Genomic DNA, 12999 nt, shown 5'->3' with positions numbered 1-12999 from the left:
AACATCGAATATTCAAAGCTTCGAGAGGGTGCTGAACATATTCTTCTCTCTAATAAAGGCAGGAATCCCTATGTGTCTGTATGTCCGTTTGCATTTTGATTATTTCGAGAACCGTTCGTCCAATCGACTTCGCAAGGGAGTGCAGTGTCGCACTTGGTGGTGCAATATAGATAGACACGCGAGACGCGACACGTTCAGAATTAATGAACTTTTAGTAAACTACAGAACAACGCGAGCGGGAAGCGGCGCACTTCACGCGGGCAGGGCTTATATACTTAACTCACGCTGCACTAGTGATATAAAACGCACACACACAGGTCTGTTAAATAAAGCAATACTTTAAGGTAGTCTATATGTTTCTGACTAACAAATTACTGACACAGTAAAGGGTAGATTTAAATTAAGAAAAACAAAATTTAAATAAAGAAAAACAAAATTTAAATAAAGAAAAAAAACAAAATTTAAAATTTCAATAAAGAAAAAACAAAATTTAAATAAAGAAAAACAAAATTTAAATAAAGAAAAAACAAAATGTAAAATTTAAATAAAGAAAAAACGAAATTTAAATAAAGTAAAACGAAATTTAAATAAAGAAAAACGAAATTTAAATAAAGAAAAAAAACAAAATTTAAAATTTAAATAAAGAAAAAACGAAATTTAAATAAAGTAAAACGAAATTTAAATAAAGAAAAAACATTTAAATAAAGAAAAAACTAAATTTAAAATTTAAATAAAGATAAAACGAAATTTAAATAAAGTAAAACGAAATTTAAATAAAGAAAAACGCAATTAAGTTAAATTAAAAACGAGATTAATTTAGATTGATAATAACGGGTAAAAAGGCTAATACATTTTGTTTTTATTGTTATATTTTCCACAATGTCAAAGCAACGCAGCTTAACCCAAAACACAAGCTCAGGCACTTCTGTCCATACAAACTCCGCTGTTCTGCGCTCTAGCCAGAGAACACTGCCGTTGCAGGAACACTTAGGCCAAGAGGAAGCAAATATATACATATAGCCTACTATAGGCTATGCGTAGGTGGATGTGATCGGGGAATTTGGCTGTTAAAAGTGTAACATTTAAAGCCACTTAAATTAACGAAATGACTCAAATAAAGATTCGTTCATTTTGATGAACGAGATCGAACAAGTAACAAGTAAAATGATCCGAACTTCCCATCACTCAGTCATGACTCATGACTCGTGAGAGCAGGGGGCGGGGCGGGGCGGGGCGGGGCGGCGCAGCGGCAGCTCAGCAAATCATATAGCCTATTTTGTGAATTGTTCATTCCCGATTGGCACACATTTTGCCGCCCTTACAAAAGTGCCGCTCTAGGCAATTGCCTAGTTCGCCTATATGGACGCGCCGGCCCTGGGTACGTATAGCCCTTTTTTGTAAAATAAATATTGATTGTATTAAGTTATTATAATTATTTCCCCATACTTCAACACAGTAAGTTAAGTACGGTAGAATTAGGGAGCAATACTAGCCTGGGAAAACCCAGACTACTTCCGGCGAATTTCAATTCTCTCTTCAGGATAGTCTGGAGAAGAGCCCATTCAAACTCATTACTGTGCCGCCGAAATCGCGGCACCAATCAGAAACGTTGGGGGAGGGATTTACATGATGACGACAGCGCAGCGACGCTGAAGGAGTTCTCACGCAGTGAAAAATACATTGCGGAGCAGAGAGGAGACTGACAACACGCTGGCAGACAGGACAGAGCAGGCTACTTTTCGGTTACGTTTGATATTAAACATATTAAACAAAGTCTCAGCTTTCAAATTTGGTAATTTTTTTAAAAGAAATTTAAACAATAAATACCGTTTTGTTGCTCTTTAATGTGCCGTGACAGATCGCTGTAGAGCATCAGTTAAAGCTGTTCTTGTTAACCGATCATCTCTTCCTTCTAGTTAATTTATAGCCTCAAATAAACATGAACAAACATAAGAAGGAATGTTGTTTTAACCACGGAAAGGCGTCAGTACACTCCGTTTTTCAAGTTCAAATCCTCCTATGTTAATCTACTCTCCTAACTGCTTTGTCGGACAAAATGGCGGATGGCGAAGTATGATTGGTCAGATCACCTGTCAATCAAGCTGAGCTACGTCGGTTGGTGACGCCCCTTTGGAAATGATTCGTCTACATAGCTTCCCCAGACCCTTCACTCAGTTTCAACTGAGAAGGGTCTGGTTTTTTAACCAGGCTAGAGCAATACAAGATACGGAGTGTATTCTCATCAAGTACCTGTTTGGCTTTATTTATTATCGCTAGGCTTTTGGAGACTTTGGTTTTTATGTGTCTGATGTGAGTTTTCCAAGTTAGTTTATTGTCTATTGTAACTCCTAAATTTTTTATTTCAGAGACATATTCAATTTGTATCCCATCTATCTCAATCATCTTATCCATTTTTTTCTTATAATTACCAGATAATAAAGCTTTAGTTTTATCTAAGTTTAAAGATAATTTATTACTATCCATCCATTTTTTTATATTCCTTAGTTCCGTATTTACAACATTAATAACCTTATCATAATTGTCATCACAGTAAAAAATGTTGGTATCATCTGCAAACAAAACACACTTGAGTAATTTAGAAACATGAAATATATCATTGATGTACAAGTTGAATAGTTTAGGGCCCAATACTGACCCTTGGGGGACACCACAAGAAATTACACGACAATCAGAAGAGGACTCACCCATTTGCACATATTGTATTCTGTCACTTAAATAGCTTTTTACCCAATTACCAGCCACCCCTCGTCTCCCATACCTTTCTAGTTTCTTGAGTAATATTGCATGATTGATAGTGTCGAAGGCTTTTTTCAAATCAATAAATATTCCAATGGTAGATTTTTTATTGTCCAATGCATTTGATAATTCTTCTGTAGCATCAATTATAGACATAGATGTAGATCTTTTGCTTCTAAATCCATATTGACTTTCATTAATCAGTTTATGTTTTTCAATACATTTTTCTAATCGAGTATTAAATTTTTTTTCTAGAATTTTTGAAAATTGAGGAAGCAATGAAATTGGTCTATAATTGGTACAATTATGTTTATTTCCATTTTTGAATAGTGGAATAACTTTTGCAATTTTCATTTTCTTGGGAACACAACCATTTAGAAGTGACTGATTACAGATGTGCGTTATGGGTGTTTTGATGTTATTTATAACTTTTTTTAGTATTGCCATATTGATGGAATAACAGTCCATAGAGTAGTTATTTTTGGACTTTTGGACAATATCCATTACTTCTTTCTCACTAACTGCTGAAAGGAAGATGGTGTTTGAATTGTTCTCAATTTTATCAATATTGTGCTCTATTTGATCATCTGGGATTCTTGATGCCAAGTCAAGGCCGATGTTCACAAAAAAAATTATTAAAGCTATTAACTACCCTGTTCTTAGTACGATATTCGCCATGTGCATCAACAAAATATTCTGGGTAAGTCATTTTATTGAAGTCTTTTTTGAGAATGCTATTTAATACATCCCAAGTTCCTTTTATATTAGTTTTATTATCAATCAATAATTTCTTATAATACAATTTCTTGGCTATTCTTGATACATCAGTTAACTTATTTTTATACAACTTATATCTATTCTCTGCTTCTTTAGTTTTCTGTTTAATGAATGATTTATAGAGATTGTTTTTCTTTTTGCATGCATTTTGTAAACCTTTAGTCATCCAGGGACATTTGAAATATTTATTATGTTTACTGTAAACTGAAACGGGGCAATACTTATCATATGAATTTGTGAATATTTCTAAAAAGTTATTATAGGCTCTGTCTGTGTCGGTCTCATAAACAGAACTCCAGTCTTGTACTCTCAGGTCATCATTAAATGCATTAATTGCTTCTTGAGTTTGTAATCTTTTGCAGCTTACATTACAGATTTATTTTGTTTTAGAAACATTACAGTCATATACGACAAAAACGGGTAAATGGTCCGTAATATCACAAATAAGCAAACCATTAATTATATTATTTGTCAAGTTATTTGTAAAGATATTATCGATTAGGGTTGCACTGTGGGATGTGATTCTACTGGGTTTAGTTATTGTTGGAAATAAGGACATGGAGTACATTCTTTCAATGAATTCATCTGTCAGTTTATGTTTGTTTGGATTTAAAGGGGTCATGACATGAGAAACCAAATTTGCCTTGATCTTTTGGTATATAAGTGGTCTTTGTACCAATAAAACGTCCTGCAGGTTTCATAGCTTAAGACGAACTCCCCATTATAAACGAAGCATTTATTTAATCAAGCTCTAAATACAGCTCGTTCTGGATCCATGGTATGAAGTGACGTCACGGTACGAAGTGACGTAGCAGTCGTTTGCATATGACCGCCTCCAGCGTAGACAACTACGCTTCAAGCGCAAGATAACTACGCCTCATTTCATCATCGCATCTGTCACGCGCTTCACATGTGTTCAGACGACGCGCAACGAGTGGGTCTGTTTACAAGAAGATTGCGATGTCACGCAGATGTGCTGTTCCTGGCTGTGGACAAACAACATGTTTGAATAATATACGCTACTGAAAGATCCAGACATCAGGGGAAGATGGATGCAGTTTATTTTTTGCAGACGTCCCAGTCACGGCAGTGTTAATTTAAGCGTGTGTTCTCCACATTTCAAGGATGAGTGACAGTTGAGAACAATCGCAGTTTGATGCTGGCTTTGCCAGAAAACTTTTGTACAAGATAAGGCCGTGTGGACTATTCTGGGCTCAACAACGACGACGCAAACTGTAAGTAATGTAGGCTATTTAAAACTTAAAACTTTTTTAAAACGTTAATTGCAGTTTAATTCATTATGAATAATCACCGTGTTTTTACTTAGTTTAGCCTACTTTTTGTTTTCATGACCGTCATGTTCATGCCCCGTAGGCTATTAAAAGATGTAGGCTGTCAAACTGACAGAATAGTTTCACACTTTCTATGTGGACGGGCTGATGCATTCTTAGTTGTGTTGATGGTTCATTTCCTCTGATTCCGACTCAAACATCATTGCAATCGCCATCGCCTCGCCCGCATCACCCGTTACTATGGTAACGGTAAACACAGCTCCGCAAAATCCGCACGTTTTGACAAGGGGGCGTTAACAATTGATGCATAGGCACTGACGTTATCCAATCATAACAGTGGGCGTTAACACTGAACTCTTAAAGGGGAAACACCCCCAAAACAGACTGTTTGAATCAGAGCATGAGAAACAGGGTGGGAAAAGGTCATAAATCACTAAATTTTAAACGTTTTTTGTCCAAAAAACTATAGTAATACTATAATTGCACCTAAGGGAACACAATAAAAGAAAAGAAAAAACCATGTCATGACCCCTTTAAGAGATCAATGTTAAAGTCCCCACAAATGAATAAGGGCTTATTAGGAGAGCGCGCCAAGATGGCGTCTGTGTAGCTGTACCGTTTCTGTCTCGCATAAACTTTTGTGCAAAACTTAATCTATTTTTTCCTTCCTTGATTTTTTGCGTTACTTGTACAAGTGTATTTATGTTTTGAAGGATTCTACAACGTTATTAAGCTGAAATTAACAACATTTGCCTTTTGGGACTGAATTGAACATCTGTTGCGGCCTGCCGAGTGCGTTGATTGAAACACGCGCTGCCGAAACATAACCTGAGACAAATGGAAGGAATGGCGGAAAGTGTGAAGCCAAAGCGTGTGCATAATTATGCTAAAATCACCCCCGAAGTCGAAGAGGATTTAAGTATGGATTGTTTACCATCTTCAGACACCCCGATCAACAGCCCTCTTCCGAAGATACGACGGCAGGTATCTGAGCCCAATACGGATATACTAAATGATATACTGAAGGCGATTGAGAGGCTGGGAAAAAAGCAAGATGATTTCATGGAGAAGTTAGTGGAAATTGAAAGGTCTGTTGCATCCAATACGACCCTGATATCCCAACTCGCCACTAAAGTTGATTCAGTTGCCGACAAAACGGAGAGGGCTGTAGCTAAAACTAACGAACTAGGTGTTCAAGTAGCGGCTGTGATTACTGAAAACAAACAACTGTGGGAAAAAGTCGACGAACTGGAGGCATATAAAAGACGGTGGAATTTGAAAATGTCTGGTATTCCGGAGGAAACAGGAGAAAATGTGAAAATGATCGCAATGGATATTTTTTCTCGAATCTCGCCGGGACTGAGAGACGTTCTTCAGACTTCCATTGATGTCGCACACAGAATCGGCCCGAGAGCAGGAGGCGCGAGTCCTCGGCGGATTATCGTGCAGTTTTTGTCACGCACGCATCGGGATCGCATCTGGATGGACGCGAAAAACTCTGAAGTCCTCAAACAGAAAGGCATCAAAATAACAGAAGATCTGACACAACGGGCGAGGGAGGCACGGAATAAACTGTGGCCGCTGGTAAGTCAAGCCAGGAAAGATGGAAAACGAGCTGGGTTCAAGGGATCGGTTGCCATTATTGATGGAAAGAAGATAACAGCGGATAATATGTGAATCATGTTAACATTTGCCCTCCCTTGCCTATCCTTTGGTGGACCAAAAAAAAAAAAAAGTGACATTGAACCTTAGATGAAAGCAGGGCTGTAGCCTAACCTCTTTGCAAAGATGGTGTCCAATTGTTTTCTCATGGTATTCCCTTTGATTGTTGGCCTATTAGTTATTTGATAGGTCTTGATATTCTCTAAACCACTTTAAGCTTGATATGGAAGGTTAAATAGATCAGTTTTGCACTATGTTCCTTCTCGCATAGTTAACTCTTTGCCCTATAGGGCAGATTGTTCTTCTTTTGTTTGTTCCTATGTCTTTTAATATTTCTTGTTTTTCACTTAATGTTCGGGGGATTCGCGATCTTACTAAACGAAAAGCTTTATTTTTATTTTGTAATTCTAAAAGAAGAGATGTTTATTTTCTACAAGAAACTCATTCTAGTGTAAACGATGAGTCCTTTTGGTCAACTCAGTGGGGAGGTAAAACTTTATTTTCACATGGGTCTACTCATTCAGGGGGAGTTGTAATTTTATTTAACCATAATTTTAGTGGTAAAATTCTTGAGTCACACTTCTCTTTAGAGGGCAGATGGATAATAGCTGTTGTTCAGTCTGGAGAAGCTGTTATTATTTTATGTAATGTATATGGCTTTAACAGCTCTAACTTAAACCATATTCTTTTCCAAACTTTATCTACAAAATTACTTGCTTTAAATGTGAAATTTCCTTCAGCAACCTTTATTGTGGGAGGAGATTTCAACGAAGCCCCTGATCTGCATTTAGATAGATTCCCCCCAAGACTTAATGTTAATCGCCTTAATTTAGTTATAAATGATTTTTGTAGCAGCCTTTCTTTGTTGGATGCTTACAGACACGTCCATGGAAACAGTATCTCGTCATTTACATGGTTTAAAGCAGACATGTCACAAAAATCTAGAATAGACCTTTGGCTTATATCTGACCGACTAGGTTCTTTTAATAGCTCCTGTACTATTTCTCCTGCCCCTCTAACTGATCATGCCTGTATTGATCTTGAAATATCTGAGGTTCGTAACCGTTTCCAGAGACGACCAGGATACTGGAAAATGAATACTTCGTTTTTGCAACTTCCTTCATATTGTTCAGGCATTAAGAATATTATCGAAAAATGTAAAGTTAAGTCAGACTCTGCTATTGCAAAGTGGGAACTTTTTAAATATGAGTGCCGAAACTTTTCTATACAGTTTGGTAAACAACTTTCTAAGGCAAAGGAGTCGAGAAGCTCTGCGATCATAAAGGAAATTAATAATATTTTATGTTTGTCATCTCCCAGTGAACAGGACAAGGAGAAGTTGTATTTATTGAAGGAAACTCTTGATGTTCTTTATGCAGAAAAGGCCAAAGGTGCATTCATCAGATCAAGGGCAAAATGGCTAGAATTTGGAGAAAAGAATTCTACATATTTTTTTAATTTAGAAAAAAGACGAGGTGAGTTAAAAAGGATTTCAACCCTAAATATAAATGGTAATTTGACTTCTGATGAAGGCAAAATTTCAAAGTTTGTATCTGACTTTTACCAGCAACTTTATACTTCTTCTTTTAGTTCTGAAATTTCTAATACATTTTTCTTGAAGGTGGAGCCATTTATTTCATCTATAAGTGAAGATAGTCATGCTGTTTGTGAGGGAGAGATAACTGTGGAAGAACTGGACATTATAATTACTAAGACTCAACTTAATAAGAGTCCGGGCCCTGACGGGTTACCATTTGAATTTTATCGATCATTTTGGAGTGATATTAAATATTTGATTTTAGATTTTTTTAAAGAATGTTTAGATCAAGGGGAATTATCCGCATCAATGAAGCAAGGTCTTATTACCTTAATTCCTAAACCAAATAAAGATAAAACATTTTTAGATAATTGGCGCCCTATAACGTTGCTTAATTCTGATTATAAAATATTAGCTGCAGTATTTGCTAGGAGACTAAAACCCTGTTTAGACGAAGTTGTCTCTCTCACACAATCTGGCTTCATGAAAGGTCGACACATTTCAAACAACATTCGTCTTGTTTTGGATCTTTTAGATTACTCGGAGTTGGTTAATGATGATGCACTTATCTTATTCCTAGATTTCTACAAGGCATTCGATACAGTAGAGCATACCTTCATGTATGATGCTTTAGGACGATTTGGCTTTGGTCCAAAGTTTTTGAAAACTGTTCAGACCCTGTATAAAGACATCAATAGTAATGTATCCTTGTCTAGTGGGACTTCACCACGGTTTGTCATTGAGAGAGGCATCAGGCAAGGCTGCCCTATTTCTCCGTTTTTGTTTCTGTTGGTTGCAGAGCTTCTCAACATTTATATAGTGAATTGTTCGAATATTGAAGGGATCCAAATAGCAGACCGAACTATTTTAACCAGTCAACTGGCAGATGATACATGCATCTTCCTGAAGGATAAAAGACAGGTCCCCATTATATTAGAGGCATTAAAACTTTTTTCAGATGCCTCTGGCCTTTCTGTTAATCAGAGTAAATCAGAGATCATGACAATTCATCATTCTGCTATCCCAGATATATGTGGAATTAAGGTAAAGGAAAAGGTTAGGTATCTTGGTATTATAATCACTAAATGTCCACATGAAAGAGTTGAAAATAATTTTTCTACGTGTTTACATAAAGCAAAAATGGTTTTTAATTGCTGGTCTCAGAGAAATCTGTCTATCCATGGACGTGTTCTGCTTTCTAAGGCTGAGGGAGTGTCGAGGCTGGTATATCCGGCTCTATCCTTGTATGCTAGCTCTAAAATTTGCTCAGATATTGATAGGGCCATATTTAAGTTCATTTGGAAAAACAAAACTGAATATATAAAGCGAAAAACGATCATCAGAACTCTTTCAGAGGGTGGGCTTAACGTTCTTGATTTCAGCACACTTAATACTATTTTTAAAATCAACTGGATAAAACATTGCTTGGCCCATAATACTTCTATATGGTTTTATATCCCCAATTTGTTTTTTGAAAAGTGTGGAGGATTAAACTTTTTATTATCATGTGACTTCAAATGTAGTAAACTTCCCATCAAATTATCCAATTTTCACAAGCAATCACTAGATGCATGGAAAATAGCCTTTAAACATAATTTCTCCCCACACTCTTGTATAGTATGGAATAACCAAAATGTATTATCTAAAAGAAAAAGTATATATAAAAAAGAATGGTTTGATAAAGGAATTATTTTTATTTCCGATTTACTAAATTGTAATGGTGAGATTTATACTTATGAACAATTTCTTGCTCTCTCAGGTATTGAATCTACATGTAGAGATTACAATATGGTTGTTAAAAATATCTCCATTAAATTGCTTCAGCTTGTGAAAGCACATCTCAGTTACAACTCAGTGTTACGGCAGACTCCTAAACTTATTATAGGAGGTGTTAATATTTTGGATAAGAAGTGTAATAACTCTTACATCAGAAAGTGTCTTAATCAAGATATTAGCTGTTACCCAATAGCAATTCAGAAATGGAAACAAATTTTTTCTTCTATACCTTCAACTGAGACAATCTGGTCAGCAAGTAATACATTTTTACTGCCAAATAAGGTCAAGGAAATTCATTTTAAAATACTACACAGGTATTATCCATGTAACGCATTTCTTAATAAGTTTAAAAAAGATTTCTCACCACAATGTTGTTTTTGTGATCTTGAATCTGAAACTCTCATACATATGTTTTGTAATTGTAAATATTCTGAAGACTTTTGGAAGCAGGTATCTATGATGGTTTTTGATACATTCTACAAAATAATTAGAATTGATGAGGCTATGATATTATTCTTAGACTGCAATACTGGCTCAGATATAATTGATAACACATTAAAGTTAATAATTCTTCTTGGGAAGTTTCATATACATAAAGCTAAAGTAATATCTATAATACCCTCCTTTAATTTTTTCTGTAAGGATCTTAAAATATTCTATGACTCATTGAACTCAATCACTGGAAATAAGAAGTGCATAAAAACGTCTCTTATATTGAAAAGAATAATTTGTAGAATTTAATGTTTTACTCTGTACAATGTAAGATCTGTTATATGTTTTCCCCAGTTTCTGTTTGTCTTATGTTTGATGCATATATTTGATATGTCTGTAAGCTTTTTTGAAAGTTTAAATAAAAAAAAAATAATAATAAAAAAAAAAAAAAAAAAAAAATAAAAAAAATAAGGGCTTATTAACTGTTGAAAACAGATTCTCCATCTCTCCATTAAAAGTATCAATACTTGGCCCAGGTGATCTATAAACACAACTTATAATGCACTGATTCTTGGGAATTTGGCTAAAACAGGTTTTAATTTTGAAAATAAAAAGTTAGTAAAATTACAAAATCTGAAGATATATTATTATTGACCAAGGTCTTGGCTGTTCAGCAATATATCGGTGCAACCTCCTCATTTTGTATTTTTTTCATAAAATAGGCGTTTTTCCAGTTATTACTTTGTTTTTGTCAATACCGTCAGACACAATAAAAAGCAAATCATTTTTTATTTATTTGGTCTAATATGTATTTAGAGTTTTTAAATCATTATCTGGCATTCTTAGTACACATATTTGCTGTTAAGTGTTAAATATTCACTTTTTTTCATGTTTTATACTGTTTCACGTGTACTCCTTTAAAAGATCTAACATCATACAACGTTTACTTTAAGCCTAAATAGAAAAAGTGATGTTTTTTTATTTAACAAACATATTTTTTGTATTAAAAGATACCATTACTTTAATAACTCAACAGCACTGAAGAAACATATTGTAAGCATATTCATTTAAAACAAATAAAACTCCCTCTGACGGTGGTGACTTTAGAACTGAGGGTGGTGACACTAATCTGACGGTGGTGACAGTGGCCTCATTACAACATACAATTCCAAAATTTATACAACTCAAGTCAATGGCTTCTTGCTTAACAACTTTATTTAACTATTTGGTCCAAAAAATAACAATCCTGAGCACTGTGATAAACATTTAGCCTGCCTACTCCGAGCTGGATCGTGTATGGCCTGATCCACCGGACTGTTTGGGGGAGTTTCTAGGTGATCTGAGCCCTTTCTCTTACGTTCTCTTGATACTTTTTGTCTATGTTTCCAAGCCTTTCTCTGACTTCTCTTTTCCCTTTCATTCAAGTCATTGCTATTTTTTTAGCTTCCCTTCCTCTTCTTCCATCTTTGCCTTTCCGTTCTGAGGTATTCCGCCTTTAAAGGAGAACTTGGCAACTTTTTTAACTTAATAAAACTGTCTAGAAATAATTTGGATGGTTAAACAACCTGTTCTGGTGATATTGGTGACTTTCCCCGCTCCCCCCAGCGTTCCCATGCGGAAAACCAACCTTGCAACTTGGGGACTACCGTCCCGGCAAGATAGAAATTGGAAGTCTTGTGAGAAGCGAGAACGAGAAGCGAGAAACACGAACTGCTTTACAGCAATTCGACATAAACACATGCCATATGATACTGTGTATGATGTATTACCCACCTCGGCCGGCTACGATAATAACATATGCACATGAGCAGTGGTAGAAAGGGGGAGGAGGGTGCCTCAAGTGAGTTTTTTTTACGACTGTGTTGTGAAATATATACGGCCCACAGCTGTAGGGGGAGCTCTTGGAGAAAACACGCGACAACAAAAGTGAAGATCAGCGAAGAAATTACTAGAGTTGTCGAGTTCTGCTTTAACTCTGCCTCACTGTGTATTATCTGTCTCCGCTTCTTTTAATATTCCCTGTTTCTTCTCCTCCACAGATAGCTGCTACCTAGCAATAACTTCCTAAAATACTTAAAGTCAAAGTTGACCTAAAGTAATGACTATGAAATTGGGGGGGGGGGAATTACAGTGAATGTTAGATTTGGTTAAATGTTGTCATGCCATTTTCATTTGGCTTTAGTCATGGGAGATGCATAGCCTACAAGGGATATTGTATGTGCTATATAGGTAGGTAGTAGGTGCACTATGTGCATCCCAAATGACGTAAGCCAAATGAACATGGCATAATAGTGAATTGAGAGAGAGGGAAGGTTACCAATGGTTATACCGCAGTTAGGTCCGGTCTAATTACACTGAACAAAATTATAAACGCAACACTTTTGTTTTTGCCCCCATTTTTCATGAGCTGAACTCAAAGATCTCAGACTATTTCTATGTACACAAAAAGCCTATTTCTCTCAAATATTGTTCACAAATCTGTCTAAATCTGTGTTAGTGAGCACTTCTCCTTTGCCGAGATAATCCATCTACCTCACAGGTGTGGCATATCATGATGCTGATTAGACAGCATTATTATTGCACAGGTGTGCCTTAGGCTGGCCACAATAAAAGGCCATTCTAAAATGCAGTTTCATCACACAGCACATTCCAACAGATGTCACAAGTTTTGAGGGAGCCTGCAATTGGCATGCTGACTGCAGGAATGTCCAGCAGAGCTGTTTCCCGTGAATTTAATGTTAATTTCTCTACAATAAGCAGTCTCCC

The sequence above is a fragment of the Abramis brama genome (assembly GCF_963993115.1).
Source record: "Abramis brama genome assembly, chromosome: 24".
Lineage (NCBI taxonomy): Eukaryota > Metazoa > Chordata > Actinopteri > Cypriniformes > Leuciscidae > Abramis > Abramis brama.
Note: the sequence above shows the minus strand (reverse complement) of the source record.